Raw genomic sequence first — 19,069 nt, 5'->3', positions numbered from 1 at the left:
TATAATAACACGCGAACCTCTTCGAATCTGTCAGGCCATTGAAAGTAACAGCCTGTCTATCATCCTTCTTTCTCTCGGATTCGGGAGTGATTTAACAGTTGCTCACAATTTGTTTACACCTGTACCAATGTTGCATTGCTCCAAGTGGCCTAGCCACTTTTTTCGCTTATGTTCGTTTAATACCTGTTGACTTCAAGAGTAAGTCCTCTTACTCCATATACACTGATGTTGGGTAACAGTTACGTCTCAAGAATCTACGCTACTGGTGACAAAAGTGAGATCAGGCTGTTTCAACTTTTTCCGGCACTCTTGCATGGTTTAAGTAACGGAAGCACCTTGTTATTTCGCAGGCTTCGGGAACAGGCTTTACAGCGCCATTAAAATTTTGTCAGCGCTTTTGATGATTCTACGACTTGCACTGCATCCGCAACATCAGCTGTGGTAAACTGTGGTGTTTCTTCCTCGGCTGAAAAAGATCGCAAGCGACGCAAAAACACTTTTCTTTGCTCGATGGCTATCGGGTTGCTCAGTATATTGTCGGATAAAGTAACCCACGCACCTCTTCTTTAAATATGTAGGAAGTCCGATCATCCTTTTTCCTATGGTCGGATAATGCCTTAACCGTTGTCCAAAATTTAACAGTACCGGTTGCAATGTTGCAACACTTCATTTGTTCAAGCCATAAGCCGGGGCCTCTAAGCATACGGCGTACATGATCACGCTCATTCGTTCATATAATGGCACGAAGTGGTCAAAAACCTTCCCCATCAAATAGGAATAGTCCCCATATAACGGTACTTCCCGATTTGAGGCATTTTGACGTTTAAAGTTAAATTTTTAGACCGAATGAGCTAAAGTTTGCCACTTCATGTTCGAAGTGGACAAAAAAACGTCTCTACCAATAATGGTGGACATTGGCAAATGTTTGGGAATCGTCCCCATATGACGGCGATTCCCTATTTTTGGTGCTTCGACGTTTAAAGCTACATTTCAGACCGAATTGCATATAATTTGGAATTTAAGGTCATAAGTGGTCCAAAAGATCCTATCAAAAATTGTGGACATATTGTGGAATACTTTTCATATAATGATACCACCCTATTTAATGTGTCGCGAATTTTTAGCTACATTTGTACACCGGATTAGCTATAATTTGGCACTTAAGGTTGGAAGTAGTCACAAGCCCCCCATATACCAGAATTTTTGTCGTTTTTACCTATATTTTAGCAAAAAATGGACATCGTTTTGGAATAGCCCCCATATAACAGGACCTCCCGTTTCCATATAACGGTACCTCCGATTTCAGTTATATTGCAGCTTATGTCTATAGTTGTGGTCTAAATTTGGCGTTTAGACAGAGGTCAGCAAATTTCACCGCCACAAATTATTGGCATGGGTAATTTCGGAACATAAAAAAATTATTATTTTTAAGTTTTGAATATTTCATACAAAGTTCTGCAAGGCCGAACTTAACGCCTTTTTACTTGTTTTATCCTACACCACAATGTGGAAACGGTATTATAAATTTGCTTCTCCGAAAATTCATGTAACACCACGAAATATTTGTCTTAGACCCCCCATGTGGTATACCACAATGCATATCTCGACGAGATAAAGCGATTCTGCGACGTGTGTTCGTCCGTCCATTACAAATTGTAATCTAACTCCAGGCCGCAATCATTGACCAATCGAAAGGGAAAAATCGATGTCGGACTTTTTATGCTAAAGTGTTTAGTTTTGTTAGATTTGAAGATTGCCAAAGTTTGAGTACAATCGGAATATGTTAACACCCTGCCAGCATTTGGAAGTGAGTTTCTCACTCCCTCGCCTTGGAAGTCACCCCGGAGACACGCCAAGGAAGATCTTTGGTGAATTACACAAACAATTTATAGCCTTATTGTGATTACCTTTTATCGCGTATGTCGACACTTCGGAGTGACTTCCAAGGCGATTGTTTACATTTATTTAATGATTCAACACATTTGAACAAATATGGGCCATTTTTTTCTATCTGATGATTATGAGACGGTGGTGCAGTGGTAAGCATACTCGCTTTGCACTCTGAAGGTCCGGGTTCGCTTCCCAAGTCAGGCAAGAAAACATCACCTTTTTAAAATGACAAAATTAATGTAGGCGGAAATTGTAAAGAATAATTTCTCTAAAAAGAGGAGAAATAAAAATGAAAATAAACAAGTAAAAAAGCGTTAAGTTCGGCCGGGCCGAACTTTTCATACCCTCCACCATAAAATATTCTGAACAAAAATGGAATAATTAGTTTTCATTCCTGTCCCCAACTTTAAGTGGGTAGGTTAAAATGTCAGATAATATACATAAAATGCTTCATTCGGGAGGCCCTTTTTATGGTGCCTATATCTAGGGGTTATAATAAAACATGTACCAATTTTGACAGTTTTTGATGGGAGCCTTTAATGTCAAATAACTCCTAATTCGTTTAAAAATTGTAGCTAGAATCCTCAAAATACCGAAAATCGGTACATAACGTGGTAACTTCAATGTCATTAACAGCTAGTTCGGAGGTACATATGTATGTGGGCTATAAGAAAATATGAACTTAAATGAACAATTTTTGTTGCAGAATTTTTGTTGGCTTTTAAATTTCAAATTACAGAAAGTTCGTAAAAGAAATAAAGCTAAGGTACGGAAAATCGGGGGGTTTGTTTTGGGGCTATACCAAAACATGGACCTACGTGGTTAAACATTTGAAGTAAAATCCTCAAAGTACCGAAAATCGGGAAGTATCATTATTTATATTGGTGCTATGTTGAAAATTGTTGATGCAGATGTGTGTTAACCACTACAACCTTCAAATGTCAAATTACAGTTAGTTCGGTTAAAAATTGTAGCTAAAATTGCCAATTACTAAAAATTGGGAGGTACCGTTATATGGGAGCTATATCCGAACATGGACCTATGGTGACAATTTTTATGGAGATGTGTTGTGAACACTAAGAACTCCAAATGTCAAATTACTGCTAGTTAATATTGTAGCTAAAATCATAAAATTACTGAAAATCGGGAGGTACTTTTATATGGGAGCTTTATCAATACATCGACCTTTCTCGACAATTTTTGGTGGAGAGGTGTGGTGACCACTAAGAATTTTAAATGTCAAATGTTGAAATTACAGATAATTCGGTTAAAACTTGTAGGTTAAATTCTCAAAATACCGAAAATCCGTTATACCGAGGTACCGTTATATGGGGCTATACCAAAACGTGGACCTACGTTCATAATTATTTCGAATATAAGTTTTTTGGTCACTAAGAACACCAAAAATCAAATTATAACTAATTCGGTCTAGAAATGTGAATTTAAACGTCAAAATACCTGAAATCGGGCTGTAACGTTATATGGGGGCTATTCCAAAACATGGACCTATGTCCACTAGTTATATAAGTTTATTTACACTTAAGAACCTTAAATGTCAAATTATAGCTTAATCGACCTGAACATGTAGCTAAAAACGTCAAAATCCGTAAATCGGGGGACACCGTTAAATGGAGGCTATACCAAAACGTGGACCTATGTTTATAAAAGTTTATTGCCATTTAAGAACCCTAAATGTCAAATTAAAGCTACATCGGTCTGAAAATGTAGCTAAACACGTCAAACTACCGAAAATCGGGGGTACCGTTATATGGGGGCAATACCAAAACGTGGACCGATATAGCCCATCATCGAACTTGACCTGTCTGCAAACTAAAGACGCATTTTCCCAAAATTTCAGACAATTTTGGTGGAGAGGTGTGGTGACCACTAAGAACTTCAAATGTCAAATGTTCAAATTACAGCTAATTCGGTTAAAACTTGTAGGTAAAAATCTCAAAATACCGAAAATCGGGAGGTACCGTTATATGGGGCTATACCTATGTTCATAATTTTTTCGAATATAAGTTTTTTGGTCACTAAGAACCCTAAATATCAAATTATAGCTAATTCGGTCTAGAAATGCGACTTAAATCGTCAAAATACCGTAAATCGAGGGGTACTGTTATATGGGGGCCATACAAAAACGTGGACCTATGTCCACAACTTTTGTTATATAAGTTTATCGATACCTAAGAACCCTAAATGTCAAATTATAGCTAAATCGGTATGAAAATGTAGTTAAAAACGGCAAAATACCGTAAATCGGGGGGTACCGTTATATGGGGGCTATACCAAAACGTGGACCTATGTCCACAACTTTTGTTATATAAGTTTACTGACACTTAAGAACCCTAAATGTCAAATTATAGCTAAATCGGTCTGAAAATATAGCTAAAAACGGCAAAATACCGTAAATCGGTGGGTACCGTTATATGGGGGCTATATCAGAACGTGGACCTATGTCCACAACTTTTGTTGTATTAGTTTATTGACACTCAAGAACCCTAAATGTCAAATTATAGCTACATCGGTCTGAAAATGTAGCTAAAAACGTCAAAATACCGTAAATCGGGGGGTACCGTTATATGGGGGCTATACCAAAACGTGGACCGATATACCGAACTTGACCTGCCTGCAAATAAAAGACGCATTTTCCTAAAATTTCAGCGTTCTATCTCCATTTTTGTGGACGCTAGCGTGATTACCACAGACGGACGGACGGACGTGCACAGATCGACTGAGAATTTTACCCTGATCAATAATATATATACTTTATAGGGTCGCAAATGAGTATTTCAATGCGTTACAAACGGAAAAACAAACTTAATATACCCTCCACACTATGGAGGAGGGTATAAAAATAAATAGAAATAAAACAAGTAAAAAAGCGTTAAGTTCGGCCGGGCCGAACTTTTCATACTTTCATACTTTTCATACCCTCCACCATAAAATATTCTGAACTAAAATGGAATAATTAGTTTTCATTCCTGTCCCCAACTTTAAGTGGGTACGTTAAAATGTCAGATAATGTTTATAAAATGCTTCATTCGGGAGGCCCTTTTTTATGGTTTCTATATCTAACTATGTATGTTGACAATTTTTGGTGGGCGAGAATTTGGGAGGTACCGTTATATAGGGGTTATAATAAAACATGGACCTATGTTGACAGTTTTTGATGGGAGCCTTTAATGTAAAATAACTCCTAATTCGGTTAAAAATTGTAGCTAGAATCCTCACATAACGTGGGAACTTCAAATGTCATTAACAGCTAGTTCGGAGGTATGTGGGCTATACGAAAATATGAACTTTAATGAACAATTTTTGTTGCAGAATTTTTGTTGGCTTTTAAATTTCAATTCCAAAAAATAAAGCTATGGTACGGAAAATCGGGAGGTTTGTTTTGGGGCTATACCAAAACATGGACCTACGTGATTAAACATTTTAAGTAAAATCCTCAAAGTACCGAAAATCGGGAAGTATCGTTATATTGGGGCTATGTTGAAAAATGTTGATGCAGATGTGTGGTGACCACTACAACCTTCAAATATCAAATTACAGTTAGTTCGGTTACAAATTGTAGCTAAAATTGCCAATTACTGAAAATTGGGAGGTACCGTTCGTTATATGGGAAATATATTCGAACATGGACCTATGTTGACAATTTTTTATTGAGAGGTGTTGTGACCACTAAGAACTTCAAATGTCAAATTACTGCTAGTTCGGTTTAATATTTACTGAAAATCGGGAGGTACTTTTATATGGGAGCTTTATCAATACATCGACCTTTCTTGACAATTTTTGGTGGAGAGGTGTGGGGACCACTAAGAATTTCAAATGTTCAAATTACAGATAATTCGGTTAAAACCTGTAGGTAAAATTCTCAAAATACCGAAAATCCGTTATATGGGGATACCGAAATCCGTTATACCGAGGTACCGTTATATGGGGCTATACAAAAACATGGACCTACGTTCATAATTATTTCGAATATAAGTTTTTTGGTCACTAAGAACCCTAAATATCAAATTATAGCTAATTCGGTCTAGAAATGTGAATTTAAACGTCAAAATACCTGAAATCGGGCGGTAACGTTATACGGGGCCTATTCCAAAACATGGACCTATGTCCACTAGTTATATAAGTTTATTGACATTTAAGAACCCTAAATGTCAATTTATAGCTAAATCGGTCTGAAAATGTAACTAAAAACGCCAAAATGCCATAAATCGGGGGTACCGTTATATGGGGGCTATACCAAAACGTGGACCTATGTCCACAACTTTTGTTATATAAGTTTATTTACACTTAAGAACCCTTAATGTCAAATTATAGCTTAATCGACCTGAAAATGTAGCTATAAACGTTGAAATATCGTAAATCAGGTGCACCGTTATATGGGGGCTATACCAAAACGTGGACCTATGTCCACAAGTTTTGTTGTATAAGTTTATTGACATCTAAGAACCCTAAATGTCAAATTATAGCTACATCGGTCTGAAAATGTAGCTAAAAACGTCAAAATACCGTAAATCGGGGGGTACCGTTATATGGGGGCTATACCAAAACGTGGACCGATCGAACTTGACCTGCCTGCAAACAAAAGATGCATTTTTCCCAAAATTTCAGACAATAATAGCCCTAAATGTCAAATTATAGCTAAATCGGTCTGAAAATGTAGCTAAAAACGTCAAAATACCGTAAATCGGGGGGTACCGTTATATGGGGGCTATACCAAAACGTAGACCTATGTCCACAACTTTTGTTATATAAGTTTATTGACACTTAGGAACCCTAAATGTCAAATTATAGCTAAATCGGTCTGAAAATGTAGCTGAAAACGGCAAAACACCGTAAATCGGGGGGTACCGTTATATGGGGGCTATACCAAAACGTGGACCGATATAGCCCATCATCGAACTTGACCTGCCTGCAAACAAAAGACGCATTTTCCCAAAATTTCAGCGTTCTATCTCCATTTTTGTGGATGCTAGAGTGACTACCACAGACGGACGGACGGACGGACGGACGTGCACAGATCGACTCAGAATTTTACCCTGATCAAGAATATATATACTTTATAGGGTCGCAAATGAGTATTTCAATGCGTTACAAACGGAAAAACAAACTTAAAATACCCTCCATACTATGGTGGAGGTATAAAAATTAAAAAATAAATAAAAATACAAATTAAAAATAAAAAAATTAAATAAAAATAAATAGAAAAAATAAAAAATATATTTTATTAATTTCGAGAACTATCGCCGAAATGATCTTCTAAAAGTGTCGCTGGAGTGACTTCCAATTCGACACGCCGTTCAGGGTGACTTCCGCGACTATCGTCGCGACTGTTTTCATCGCCCTGGGTGACACTCCTAAGTCACTTCCGCAGTAATTTGTATTTTTTAAACCATCCTAATAGACACCTATTGCCATTGGCGATGATCGTAAATATTTATTGCAGCGGCTCTGTAGGTCGCAATGGTAGTCTGATCGGCCCGATTTGTTTGTAAACATTTTTAGTTTCGTGACTATACCTTCATTCCTGGAAGATATGTTCTACCCACGTAAGATGAATTTAGAAGAGAAATTCTTGACCTTTCAATATATCGTCGGTGTCATGCTTAAATGTTCCATACGCCATTTGCCTGTTTTGAGATAATCGCATTTTAATGTTTTGCGTCACAACTGCGCGGAGCTGACTAAAGCAAATATTTATATTTTTGACTTGAAATATTAATAACAGTATATAGAAGATATTTGCAAAAATTTAGAGGAATATGTATTGGAATATAAAAGTTATAGAGATTTTCTTAAAAAAAGAATTTTTGTCGATTTGTTCCATATCCGCACTTATGACACAAATGTGAAATATTGTAAATCACATGGAACAAAGTGACAAAAAAATTTTCCATCTTTGCCTCAATAAATTAAATACTTCTAAATCGAAAATTAAAATTCTGATTTTTGAAATGTGCTTTTAATCTTGTAAGTTTTTAAAATATTAATTTCATAACTGAAAAAAGTTTATGCTTTCCCGTCGAGACGTGGATATCTCGGAAACTAGAGCAGATAGGAGAAAGCCGACTAGAAATTCAGAATGAGCATACCGGAAAACCCTAGAAACCATCTGTATCTCAAAAAGTCAAAAATGGCGTATGGAACACTTAAGCCTGACACCGACGATATGTCAAGTATGTTGATGTACGTGGTCGGATAACAGAGTTACAGCCTAGTATATGGTAACATGGGGCGGCTTCGCCACTGGGGCGCCTTCGCCAGCACCGATTTTCTTGAGAATTATAACTGCTACAGAAATGCCGTTAAGGGGAAAATTGTGAGTTTAACGAAGATCTTTCATCTCCCAAAAATTGGCATTTCTATCAAATATATGATTGCCGACGCACGCGGTTTCATGTTTTTGGGGTATTGCGAAAAATATTCATGGTAGGTATATTTTGTGACATCTTGTATACCTTTAGTGATATCAAAATTATATTTTATACCGTTAATAGACAACTACTGAAGAATATAAATCCAAATAATTTGCATGATAAAAGTAATTATAAATGTCAATATATTCATATTATGAACTACGTAGGGGGTGGGGCGGCTACGCCATGATAGGGGCGTTGTGGGTTAATGTGAGAAATATGTCAGGTTTAACTTAAATTGTTTATGCTATTGATATACCACGCTATAATGTGAAGTTGAAATCAAATATTGTGCTAAACCTATCTAATTTGGCAAAAATTTCATTTTTATGCCTAAATTCAAGGTACCTACTTCAATTAACGGCTAGAATATGTTTCTTTTTGTAAATTTTAGAATCATTTTTGATTATTAAATAGAAAACATGTTCCTTTTATGCATTATGTTGATATTTGGGAAGGAAGTATGGTAAATTCCAGTTTTAGAGTCCGTTGATATGTACCCCATGGGTGGGGAGGCTTCACCACTTTTTAGACATTTTGTAAATTCTCAAAAATAATATTTTAAAAACAAAATTATAAACTTTTATATATCAAAACTTATAGTCAAGACATGCTAATATTCTTACCAAAAATAATATTTGGAAAAACTTTAATGATGTCGATATGAGAACATTTTGAAAAAAACGTGGCGAAGGCGCCCCATGTTACCATATACAGGGATACCAGAGTTTTAATTGTGTCTAGTGTAATCATAATCAAGCTGAGGTCACAATTATTTTCAATATTTAATAATTTGGCACGAGGTAAAAGTTTTGATCAAGGAATATGCCAATAACTTTGGATAATGGTCGAATAGTACTTAGGGGGTCAAATTGATCATAATTATTGTGGAAAAATATCCAAATTTAATTCCATATTTTAAATTCTGGGGGCATATTCCGAAAAGTGTAGAGTCACATTATGTTTCTATGCATTTCGATGTTCAATATTTTATTTTGTTGAGCTGGTCAATAACAGAGTGATTTCATTGTATTCATGCTTTGTTTCTTTATTTCGTTGCTCACTCATATGTAGGGCAATGTTTTAGAGTTCCTAGTAGAATCTTGAATTCCAATAATTGCAATGAGTCAGAATTCTGCCCAAAGAGAATGAAGAATATCCAAATAGTAAGTTGTTTGAGTAAATTTGTAAATGATGAATATGAATGAAAGTCTCGAATACATGACAACATATGCGAATACGCAGACATACAGACTTGCTCAGGTCAGCAAACAGAAAAAACCCCGAAAAAAACTTTCGTTTTATTCTTAAACCAGCTCTTAACCTCTCGTTTGATGCAAATTTTATAAAAAAGAGGTTACATAACAGAGCTACTGTCTACCATATAAGTTGGTTTCCTTTAAGAGAACTAAATTTACCTTTCATGTAGAGTTGTGGCAACCTAGTACAATTGAAGGTCTTAGTTCAATGGACCTCGGTCTTTTTATGAACGCACGGTTGTATGTATGACGATATTTATACTTTTTTGAACTAGGACAGTGAGCTATGAACAAGATTGCACAACTCTACTTTCATGCTACAAAAAGGTCGCAATTTTGATATAAAAGTTTTGAAATCATGATACAGAAATTCCCAGTTTCTTTAATTGATTCTAAATGAATGTAGTACGGGGTCTTGAAGCTTTTGTGCTACCCTTAGTTAAAACTTAGTGTATTTCTAAAAATTTTATTTTTTGTAAGAAAAATGTATGTAAAAAATTCCGTGGAAAACTAGTTCCTAGGGGAAGTGGTCTGGGGTATCACATGGTCGGCCCTGACCTATATAGCCCTCGTTTACTTGTTTTACTTGTCTTATTTTAAAATTCATCTTTTAAACCTTAAATTTTCCATAATTTTTTTTAACATTGAAGTCATTATTTATATTTTTCTCTCTTCTTTATTTCCTTTACAGCAATGCTTCATATCATTATTCAGCACATTGTGTTACACCAACCTGCGTTGATGCTGCTGCATTGCCCTTATTCTTTGAGAAAAAAAACGAGTAAATATCCCCAGTAAATATCAACAATATCACTAACATAGGAAATATAGAATCAAAGGCATTTGCTGGAAGTTGTAACATAAAATAATCTGCCTATTGAAGTAAAGCAACAACAATTGGGTCAAGGGGAAGACGTTCTGGGAATGAGATGTTGATGACTATTTCGATTAAAGCGGCATTTGTTCCATTTTCTTCTATGTTTTCATATAGAAGGATGTAACAAATAAACAACACCTTGTTTGAAAGAAATATCAACATTTATAGCTATGGCACAAGGCGGCGGAGCATCCAATAGTAACATCAGCAGCGACAACTACAATGTCTTCATTATCATCAACATCAAGGTATTGCTGGATTGAAGGATTGCCATTATAAATACACACCAGGCATAGATAGTCTAAGAGCTGAAATAGTAGCTGTAGTGGCAAAGGCGAATTTTGTTATTAAACACACACACACCCACACAACAGACACTCGCAAACTGTCATTCACAGTTAATCACATTTTTCTGCATATATATTCACGCATACACTCACCCACACATACATACTACATATTTAGATTTATGTTCATTGTATTATAATAATTATTATTGAAATTTTTCTAGAATCAACGATTGTAATTTGTAAGAGGTTGGTGGGAGTGGAAGGTGCAACAGTGAGATTCTAGTGCTTATATCATGTGCCGCTTGATTACCGGCAGAATGGTTTGCTGACTGTTGTAGATGCTCACTGTCAATGCCTAATGAAGACATTGTCCTTGTAGCTCCTTATACAGCAGGCATACTGATGATGTTGTCGTTCTTTATTAAAACTGCCTGGAATTTGATGAAATTATAAATGAATGTCATTTTCTCCTTCGTAGCGTTTACAAATAGACAAATTTACAATTTGCATATGTATGTTAATGGTTAACAGAGGGAAAAATGGTATGAAATTGTTTAGATTTTTTAGAGTTGAAATTCCTCGAATATCATCCCTTTAACTCCAACCTTCGGAGAATCAATGGTGAATGCCACCGACCCTACTTTTCGTTTGAATAATGTAATATAAAGTACGTGTTACGTTTGTTACGAATCAAATAAACACTCGCAGATAATTAAATAGATCTGTGAGGAGAATTTCTGAGTAATGGCCGTGTCTTTAGCTTAGGAACCACCCTATACAGAATTTCCTTTCGGGGATCGACTACAGCAAATATAACTTTTTGAAAACAAAATGTTCCCAAAAATGGGAAAGAAAGTATTTGAGGCATGTGCCTTGGCTTAGGGACGACATAGGCAAATGTTTGAGGCACCAAAATATGCAAATTTGTACCTAGAATTTGGGGACTATTTACAAAGTGGGTGCCTTTAATGCACTGGCAGAATTTCTTGAAAGTATAAAGCCGATATTTGAGATGTCTGTAACTATCAACGCCATCTTTCTCTAAAGACGTTATAAATATTCCTGATTTATTATACCGCCATAAATAAAAATATTGCTCTCGTATTTTTTATGTTATTATGATGTGAGCTTACGTTATACGTAAATCGACTTTTTTTCAACCGTTCATAATGAAGTTCAAGTGTATAAGTGTGAGTGCTCGTGTGCTGAATATTTTAAATTTCCACTCTCTTCAGCATTTGCATACACTCGAGTGGTGCTCATTTGCAAACAAATATGCAAACACTCTCATGTGCACTTACTTACACATATAAGTTTATATACATAAATATGTACATACATACTAATTTATGCACATATGTATGTACAAATGATCTTATATGCAAGTGTATTTCTGTAATTACACGAAAATTATTAAAGAACAAATATGTGCTAAGGGGTCATATGTATAAGACATCAGAAGCCATGCGATATCACTAAGGTACATATGTACATATATATATATATATATATATATATATATATATATATATATATATATATGTATGTACAGCGACAATTTCAAGAACGGTAAAATAATTCCACTTTGACCCCATTTATAAAATTATTTACATCTGATTTAAGCATTTTACTCGGAAATCGGCCTTTTCCTCGACCAATATTACGTTTGCAACGACTTTTGTACGTACTGATTAAATCAAAGACTCCACTTAAGCTGCGGCAATTTCGATGCGCTGTTCTCAAAATTGTCGCATGGTCAAATCCAAAATGGGTTGCCACACTTTGCTTAATTTTTTATAGCATCCATCAATCACTTTGAGCGCCGACGCTAAATAATTTATCGGCGTCAACTTTAAGTCAATCCGCCATTGGTTTCATTTTAAAAATCATATGACGGCAAATGTAAACAAAATAGTAACATTAAAAAGTTGAATTAAATTTGCAATTCCAACATGTCTTTTTAATATACCGTGCTAACTTAGAATTCAATATTGTTGTTGGTTGTAGGCCCATACTTGTGCATATCAAAATGAGTGTCTCGACGAACTGAGTCGACTTGGCTACGAGTGTCCGTCCGTATGTCCATCAAAACCCTGTATTCACGTTACAGGTCGCACTTTTGATCGTATCACCACTAAATTTAGGGGGTTGATGGATCCCGGAGGGGAAGAAGCCTATTGATTTTGGTTATGGTCGGATAATATTCAGGTGTCGGAATGGGCAAACAAATTATGTGGAGAAAAATTCAACAGTTTTTCTTAAGTGAATATATCCATTTCTAACAGGTGTGTCGTCTTCTATTTAATAGAAGACAGTATGTGTGGCCTCCAATGAATCTTACTTTAGATAAACAACTTACATGTGTCGCCTTCCATTCTATGGAAGACTACAAGTGTCGTCTTTCATTCTAAGGAAGACAACATGTGTCGTCTACCGTTCTATGGAAGACTGTAGAAGCACCCTTTCTATCATAAAAGGTCAAAAGAAGCGCCCCTTTTATCAGAAAAGGTCAAAAGATGCACCATACTTATCAGAAAAGGTCAAAGGAAGCATCATTTTTATAGAAAAGGTCACTTTATTTCAGAAAGGGTCAATAGAATCACCTTTCTTTCAGATAGTGTATATACAAGCAGCTTTTCTTTCAGAAAGTGTCAATACAAGCACTCTTTCTTTCAGAAAGTGTCTATAGAAGCAACCTTTCTTTCTAAATGTGTCTATAGAAACAACCTTTCTTTCAGGAAGTGTCTATACAAGCAACCTTTCTTTCAGAAAGTGTCTATAGAAGCAACCTTTCTTTCAGAAAGTGTCTATAGAAGCACCCTTTCCTTTAGAAAATGACTATAGAAACACCATTTCCTTTAGAAAAGGACTATAGAAGCACCCTTTCCTTTAGAAACGGGCTATAGAAGCACCCTTTCCTTTAGAAAATGACTATAGAAGCACCCTTTCCTTTAGAAAAGACTATAGAAGCACCCCTTCCATTAGAAAAGGACTATAGAAGATCCCTTTCCTTTAGAAAAGGACTATAGAAGCACCCATTCCTTTAGAAACGGGCTATAGAAGCACCATTTCCTTTAGAAAAGGACTATGGAAGCACCCTTTCTTTCAGAATGTGCCTATACAAGCATCCTTTGCTTCAGAAAGGGACTATAGAAGCACCCTTTCTTTCAGGAAGGGTCTATAGAAGCACTCTTTCTTTAAGAAAGGAACTATAGAATCAACCTTTCTTTCAGAAAGGGACAACAGAAGCACCCTTTCTTTCCGAAAGGGACTATAGAAGCTACCTTTCTTTCAGAAAGGGACTATAGAAGCATCCTTTCTTTCAGAAAGTGTCTATAGAAGCATCCTTTCTTTCAGAAAGGGGCTAAAGAAACACCTTTTCTTTCAGGAAACGTCTACAGAAGAACCCTTTCTTTCAGAAAGGGACTATAGAAACACGCTTTCTTTCCGAAAGGGACTATAGAAGCGCCCTTTCTTTCAACAAGGGACTATAGAAGCACCCTTTGTTTCAGAAACGGACTATAGAATCATCATTTATTTTTTTGTTTCAAAAACCAACTAAGAAGCATCCATTATTTCAGAAAGGGACAATACTAGCCCCCTTTCTTTCTGCAAGGAACAATAGAAGCACCCTTTCTTTCAGATAGGAACTATAGCAGCACCCTTCCCTTCAGAAAGGGGCTACAGAAGCATTCTTTCTTTCAGAAATGGACTATCGAAGCACCCTTTCTTTCAGAAAGTGTCTATAGAAGCATCCTTTCCTTCAGAAAGGGACTATAGAAGAACCCTTTCTTTCAGAAAGTGTTTATAGAAGCACATTTTTTCAGAAAGGGGCTATAGAAGCACCCTTTCGTTCAGAAAGAGACTGTAGAAACTCCCTTTCCTTCAGAAAGGGACTATAGAAGCACCATTTCCTTCAGAAAGGGACTATAAAGAAGCTCCCTTTCTTCCAGAATGTGTCTATACAACCATCCTTTCTTTCAAAAAGTATCTGTAGATGCATACTTTCTTTCAGAAAATGTGTCTATAGAAGCATCTTTTCTTTCAGAAAGTGTCTATAGAAGCATCCTTTGTTTCAGAAAGTGTCTACAGAAGCAACCTTTCTTTCAGAAAGTGACTATAGAAACACCCTTTCTTTCCGAAAGGGACTATAGAGGCACCCTTTCTTTCAGAAACGGACTATAGAAGCATCATTTATTTCATAATGGGACTGTAGAAGCATCATTTATTTCAGAAAGGGACTGCAGAAGCACCCTTTGTTTCAAAAACCGACTAAGAAGCATCCATTATTTCAGAAAGGGACTATAGAAGCCTTCTTTCTTTCTGAAAGGGACTATAGAAGCCTTCTTTCTTTCTGAAAGGGACTATAGAAGCATCCTTTCTTTCAGATAGGGACTATAGCAGCACCCTTTCTTTCTGATAGGAACTATAGCAGCACCCTTTCTTTCAGAAATGGACTATAGAAGCACCCTTTCTTTCAGAAAGTGTCTATAGAAGCATCCTTTCCTTCAGAAAGGGACTATAGAAGCCTTCTCTCTTTCTGAAAGCCACTATGGAAGCACCCTTTCTTTCAGATAGGGACTATAGCAGAACCCTTTCTTTCAGATAGGGACTATAGCAGAACCCTTTCTTTCAGATAGGGACTATAGCAGCACCCTTTTATTTCAGAAAGGGACTATAGAAACCTCCTTTCTTTCTGAAAGGGACTGCAGAAGCACCCTTTGTTTTAAGAACCAACAATAGAAGCATCATTTATTTCAGAAAGGGACTATAGAAGCCCCCTTTCTTTCTGAAAGGGACTATAGAAGACCCCTTTCTTTTTGAAAGGAACCACAGATGCACCCTTTCTTTCAGATTGGACTATACCAGCACCCTTTCTTTCAGAAAGTGCCTATAGAAGCACCGTTTCTTTCAGAAAGTGTCTATAGAAGCATCCTTTCTTTCAGAAAGGGACTACAGAAGCATCCTTTTTTCAGAATGGGACTACAGAAGCATCTTTTCTTTCAGAAAGGGACTACCCTTTCGTTCAGAAAGAGACTACAAAGCACCCTTTCCTTCAGAAAGGGACTATAGAAGCGCCTATTCTATTCTATAATAAAATACAGCCTGATAATAAAAACGCAAATATCAATATCAAAAATAGTTTTATTTTCTTAAGTACTCTACAGCATGATTTACAGCCTGTTTATATATGTCGATACGAAATCGTATACACACCCAAACTTTAAGGGCCTTTTTCGATATTTCGAAAAAAATTAAGGTGAATGAAAAACACCTAAACTCGTGTATGATTTTCAAATTTTGTATTTGTTTTGAAGCTAAAACAAAGTCAATATTATCATGAAAACCAAAGTTTATCTGTTCGCATTCAGTCCTTTAGTTTTCGATATATTATTTCCTTTGCTTTTGCCTCTCAAGACAAAAAACAAATTTGAAAAACACATTCGAGTTTGATAGTATTTTTTACGCATTCATTTCCTTATCGACATACATAAACAGACTGTTATACACTTTGGCTTAAGTTGAATGTTTTCATTAAACTCGGATGGGGACCAAATTTTTACACAGGTAGGTCTCGTGACCCTGATCACAAATATATACAACATTTATTGCGGAAGTCCATACTTCCAGAGATATGGGCCTCTGAAGTTCCGAAAATTCCCTTTTTAAAGGCCGACTATTTCGACAAAAATGTATGATTTTAAAAGAAATTTTGTTGCCGTTCCCGGGATTTGCGCCTGTCCATAGAAAAATTCTTAAATACCCGGCCGAAGGGCGTCTATTTATAATAAAATATATAAATACTAGCAAAATGCCCGCCACTTCGTAAGCGGAAAAGGAATAATATACAAATAAACAAGATTTAATATGGAGAACACTTAAAATTTTGATGTACTAATACTTATTTGAATTGATATTTAATTTCTTTCAAGTACTGCTCGTATACGTTTTGTTCGAATTTGAAAAAAAAGACCTCTACACTTCAACAGCGGCCTAGATTTTAAATTCCAGTCCATGTTTTATTAGAAAGGTATGGGTATTTTGAAAATTTTATCCACATTTTCCAACCGAATTTTGGAATTTGTGATATCAAAATGTAGAAAACCTTTATTCAGAAGATGTTACCCTATATAACAGCTAATTTTTGAGACATTTTATTTTAGGCCTTTTTTCTCAGGGTGTAAAAACCTTCTTGTAAAACATTAGCCGCATAGGTCTACCTTTTCAAATGAACTTACAATATCGTTTAGAATAAACAACAACAAAAAATATTGTTGAAAAGGTACATTTGACTTTTTGATTTCAGTACATTATTTAGAAACCGAATTCGTGTTAACCTAGAAACAATAGTGCATTATTCAGTACAATTTTTAAAATCCAGGACCTTAGCTCAAATGTTACTCTACTTGTTCACCCAATGTCAATGGTATTACATGTAGAAACCTTTCATACAGGCGGATTTAAATAAACATTCTGATCCAATCTCAACAGTTATCCTCATAACAAATTTCATTTATCGATTCACCCAGTACCAGTGCTTCAATGTTTAGTATTATTTAATACTTCTAGTACACTTATTGTACGACCACCTCTAACAATGAACCTGACAAATCAATAATATATCAGAATTTCTCTTCTATACCAAATTTATTGCAATTTTGTATTTTTAACGCACTAATGATATAATTCCATCTTCATTGCTACACCCAACGTCAAATTTAATAGCATTTAGTACATTTCGTATTTCTCAATAAATCAACCAACCCTCAGCCTAATTTTAGAATTTGTATGCATTTCAAAAAATCCGTGTCTAAACACCAACACAATCCCTCATACAACAATTCCACCTATATCCCATCATGCAACACCAAACTGGTACCAAATTTAGTACTTATAGTATGTATAAGTTCCAAAAATTACTTCCTTTTATCCAAAACTATATCCAAACCGCGATTTAGTATTTTTCGTATACATTAGTATGAATTTGCAAAACTTCCTCTCTATCTCCACTCTAAACGTCAACTGCTATACTAATACCGAATTTCACAATTTCAGCTCTACCCCTTTACACAATAACAATTTGGACCAAATTCTGTGCCATTTAGTAATTTTCGTACACTTATTGCACGTATATGCACAACAACATCCATATCTCAACCCTACACACCAACAGCGGCTATAATACAAAATTTCCAAATTCCACTTCTATTCATAATACCATTAATATTTTTCGTATGAAAGTACGAATTTCAATAACTATCTATAACAGTAATTGCGAATTTCAGGATTCCACCTCTATCCGTCCACCCAAATCAAAATTTTACCAAAGTTAGTACCTCTTAAGTACGAATTTCCAAAGATACCTCAATGCAACACTCCATAAGTAATCTTAATTATAAATTTCACGATTCCAGCTCTATCTGTACACCCAAATCCAAAATGTACCAAACTTAGTACCATTTAGTACTTTCCGTACCCATAAGTACGAATTTCCGAAACTACCTCAATCCTACACTCCATAAGTAATCATAATTCCAAATTTCAGGATTCCAGCTCTATCCGTCCACCTAAATTTAATTGTACCATATTTAGTACCATTTAGTACTTTCCGAATTTCCAAGACTAAGTCAATCCAACAGTAATCATAATTCCAAATTTCAGGATCCCAGCTCTATTGGTTCCCCCAAATTGTACCAAATTTAGTACTTTTCGTACCAATAAGTACGAATTTCAAAAAAACTTCCTCAATCCTACACCCCAACAGTAGCCTTAATTAGAAATTTCAAGATTCCAACTCTATCCGTTCACCCAAATATATGTAAATTATACCAAATTTAGTACACTTAGTACTTTCCGTACCCATAAGTATGAATTTCCAAAACTGCATCAATCCTACACTCCATCAGTAACCTTAATTCGAAATTTCAGGATTCCAACTCTATCCGTTTAACTAAATTTAAATTGTACCAAATTTAGTACTTTCCGTACCCATAAGTACGAATTCCCAAGTCTAACTCAATCTTACACTCCAAAAGTAATTAAATTCCAAATTTCAGGATTCCAACTCTATCCGTTCACCCAAATATAAATGGTACCAAATTTAGTACAATTTGTACTTTCCGTACCCATAAGTATGAATTTCCAAAACTACCTCAATCCTACACTCCATCAGTAATCCTTATTCCAAATTTCAGGATTCCAACTCTAGTCGTTCAACTAAATTTAAATTGTACCAAATTTAGTACCATTTAGTACTTTCCGTACCCATAAGTACGAACTTCGAAGGCTAACTCAATCCTACACTCCAAAAGAAATTAAATT

At 35.6% G+C, this 19,069-nt stretch overlaps 1 protein-coding gene across 1 annotated transcript in view; it reads left to right on the top strand.

The window, feature by feature from the left end:
* Positions 1 to 10,376, top strand: part of dpr5 (defective proboscis extension response 5) — a 39,902-nt gene extending 29,526 nt beyond the window's left edge. The window contains exon 5 of the mRNA XM_073979751.1: positions 10,272 to 10,376. The gene's annotated coding sequence lies outside the window, so the exon portion shown is untranslated. The remainder of the gene's footprint in view (positions 1 to 10,271) is intronic.
* Positions 10,377 to 19,069: the final 8,693 nt, after the last annotated feature.

This window comes from Musca autumnalis, unplaced genomic scaffold (assembly GCF_047663935.1).
Source record: "Musca autumnalis isolate F117 unplaced genomic scaffold, ASM4766393v1 scaffold_374, whole genome shotgun sequence".
NCBI classification, from domain to species: Eukaryota; Metazoa; Arthropoda; class Insecta; order Diptera; family Muscidae; genus Musca; species Musca autumnalis.
This window is presented reverse-complemented; position numbering and strand designations above follow the sequence as displayed.